This window comes from Falco peregrinus, chromosome 4 (genome assembly GCF_023634155.1).
Source record: "Falco peregrinus isolate bFalPer1 chromosome 4, bFalPer1.pri, whole genome shotgun sequence".
In the NCBI taxonomy this organism is placed as follows: Eukaryota; Metazoa; Chordata; class Aves; order Falconiformes; family Falconidae; genus Falco; species Falco peregrinus.
In genome coordinates, this window is record NC_073724.1 from 49,654,303 (window position 1) to 49,658,139 (window position 3,837).

A 3,837-nucleotide genomic window follows, 5' to 3' on the forward strand; every position below is an offset into this window, starting at 1 on the left:
TACTTAAAGTGAGTTTCTCCACCAAATGAAGAATTGAGAGTAAGACGTTACAGCATACTTTAAAAACTGTTGTAGCAGAAAGTTATCAGATGACCTCCTTCCTGTTAAGGATAAAGATCAGGTACATCATCTTCCTGTTGCTTGTCAGAGGTACTTGAGTGTAACTTTTGGTGTAAATCATGAGCTTGTAGCCCTCTCTGGTATTTAGTCACCAAGATTGATTTTTGCATGACCATAAAGGCAGGTCTTACTCTTTACTGATAGATCAGCACTCACATTATTATCTCTATCCTAAAGTTAAAGAGAAGTATAGCCACAACATATTTATGATAAATAAGTTTCCTGTAACTCCCTCCAGCTAATTATCAAATAATTATTTGTATAGATACACTGAATATGAAAAAAACTTGAGTTCTTCAGTACTTCTTTAAACAGTATTTTTAATATACTGTCCGTCCCTCCTGTGGAATTTATCCTATGCTTTGCTGCTAACAGATGTGACTGATGAAAGCTATGGGAGACCAGACTAGTCTTGTGTATGAAGCGTGACCCTCACATGGCTAGCTTGCCTGGTGGTCCATGCAGCCTGCCATGTTTCACCTCATGCATTCCTTCTCCTGCCTTAGAATCCTGCTTAACATTGGCTCATCAGCTGGGGCTGAGAAGCAAGGGAGAGATTGCCTGCTCAGAGAATTTTCTCTAAAGGACACACAGTTCGACAAAAGGCTTGCATTATAATTCCTCCTCCAATATGTGACTGGACACAGGTGTCTATATGACATTACAGAGAGGGACACATCTCCCAGATATGACCTAATCCTATAAGCAAGGGAGATCTTAGTTGAAATACATCTAGTTCATAGCAGTGTGACCTGGAAGGACAGCTGGGTGGGAAGTGAGAGTTACCACATGAAAATCAAGGCATATAAAGTAAACTACTAAGCTTCCTAGCATTAAATCTTATTTTAAGAAATAATTTACATTTACTTTTTGAGAGAGTCTTTGTGCCTTCTCCCTGCTCAGGTGAAATCAAATACCAAGCTTTGCTACTGTAAATTAGACAAAAAACAGAAATGAGGCTTATGAGAAAAAATAATAAAAAAAAGAAAGTAGCATTAAAGACTTTTATGACTGAGGCAGCACAGATGTTATACATTTGTCCCAGCCCTTGTATCCTGTTTTGAAAACCAGCCACAGATTTCTGATTCACCAGCCATGGAGGGTGTACTTTCATTGCCTGGGGGCTTTAGGGTATGTGGTTCTTCCCTCAGTTCTTGACACCTCTAAAGGAATGGATCAATGAACTGATCCAAGTTAAAACTCTGGCAAAACAGAAACAAGACTGTTTTTAACCTGGATCAATTCCCTGATTTGGGTCACCATGCTGATCCACAGACAGCACAGTTGAGGGTGTCGTGTGAGGGAAATGTGAGCAACTGGGAAGCAGGAAACCTTTCAGAAAGCGCTGTCACTAAAGCCCACGTTTCATGGCACTCAGCTTGTCACAAGGCAGCTGTTAAGTTAAGTCCCTTCCCTGGGACCCCCAACATAAGAAAAATATGGACCTGTGGAAGTGAGCCCAGAGGAGGGCCATGAAGATCCGAGGCCTGGAGCATGTCTCCTATGAGACAGGCTGAGGGAATTGGGGCTGTTTAGCCTGCAGAAAGCTTTGGGGAGACCTTACAGCAGCCTTCCAGTACCTAAAGGGGGACTGCAAGAAAGCTGGAGAGGGACTTTTTACATGGGCATATAGTGAGGGACAAGGGAGAATGGTCTTAAACTGAAAGAGGGTAGATTTACATTAGGTATTAGGAAGAGATGCTTCACTGTGAGGGTGGTGAAACACTGGAACAGGTTGCCCAGAGAGGTTGTGGATGTCCCATCCCTGGAAGTGTTCAAGGCCAGGTTGGATGGGGCTTTGAGCAACCTGGTCTAGTGGAAAGTGTTCCTGCAAACAGCAATGGGGCTGGAACCAGATGATCTTTAAGGTCCTTTCCAACTCAAACCATTTTATGATTCTATTATTCTTGCTGTGAAAATACTTTTGAAAATCTTAGTTGGTTTTTTTTTCCTTCTGGTGGAGTGCTGAAATGGGTGGCTGCCACACTCACTCCTCATACCACAAAGGCCACAGGTGACACAACATGCTCCAGTCATGCTGCAAAGCCACAAACTTCCCCTCTGAACAGTAATCGAAGTGGTAGCATGAGTATGCTTATTAAATATATAGGACTTAAGTGACAACCACAGTAACATTATATACAGAATACTTGAAGCTTTTAATATCTAATTAATTTGTTTAAATGTCATTCACAGTATTCCAACTATTAATTACTACTGTACATACCATTGCAGTGGCTACTGACTGTGTAGACCTTTAGTTAACATCTAAGACAACAAAACATTGTTTGGCTATGTCAACTAAAGAGTAAAAAGACTCCTGCTAATCTAAAGTAGGAAACACATACAATGTCAGAGGAGATGTAGGAGCACCAGTAAAGTTTTATACACTTTTCCTTTGAATGTTTAGTAAGTTAAGGCTTTATAAGAAAGAGCCCCTCTAAGCTGACGTTCATGATGAGCATCCTGCCTGCAGGTGCATTGAGGCCATCATGTCCTTGCAGTTCTGCATCTGAACCCCAAGGTAAGATTTAGCCTACCTGGGTAAAAACATACCAGTGTTTCTTAAGATGCTATAACTTTTAATAATTTCAAGGTTATTTTATTATTGTTAGGACTGTAAAATTATACTAATGACTGTATTTTTACATAATTCTTCACATTAAGTTGGTACATTAAATATATTTTAACTTTAAAAGGACATTTCTGAGACCTTCTTTCTACCACTGCTCCTGATCTGTTGGCTCCTCCTTTCATTGTGCCAATATAAATGTTTTAACAGAAAAGAGGAACTTTTGGCGGGGCAGATTACAGTTCAGTATTTGTTGATGAGATCAAGCAAGACAAAGCCCAACAACAAAGGCCAGGACGACTGCAGCGAAGCAGGGGCTGTTACAGGAATTGGTCAATAAATATTTCCCACCAATTTGGTTAGTTTCTCTCTAGAAGGAATCTCACAGCCAGCCTGTTGTTCTTGAAGCCCTATAGAACCATACGGAAGAACAAAAACAAGCAGTTTAAGCTGCTCAGTGAACGCTTGACATGGAACTAGGACAAAACTGGTTTCTTACTCCACCCCCGATGTGCACACTTGTGTCCTGCACACCCACTAACAGCGGTTCACCCAGCTGTGCAGGTTCAGGCAGGCAGGCACACAGCCGGCTGCCTCACCCTGGTGCTACAGGGTGGTCTCAACAGGACGCTGAAATGCCGTCTCTTAAATAACGTCCCAAGTAAGCAGGGCTGAAAATGGCCACAGAGTAGCTGGTGTGACGTGGAGCGCAGAGCCCTCAGGAAAAAAACCAGAGTCCTGGTCTGTCCCACCCTCACTAACCGACTTCTGATCCTCCTGTCAAGACCAGCATTGCATTTATATTTGCTGAAACGAACCCTGGGACGCAGAGCCAGCCCCAGGCCCTTATTTGGCTGGTTACTAATGGCTAATTACTCGTCCTGGGTGATCACGGCTTTACGGGGGCCTTTCGGAAGACAAGTGACACTTCCGTAACAGGAAGATGCTACAGAAGTGAGGCTGGAGGGCCCAGCGCCACTCCAAGCGACGCAGGCTCCCAGCCTGGCCCCCAAAACCCCTTCCCGCCACCGACCAGTGACCGACCCACCGCGCCCCGCTTCCCGCCCCGCGCATGCGCCTCCTGCCCCCCGACATCCCTGGGGAATGCGGGAGGCTCTCGCGAGAAGACAGAGGGAAATCTCGCG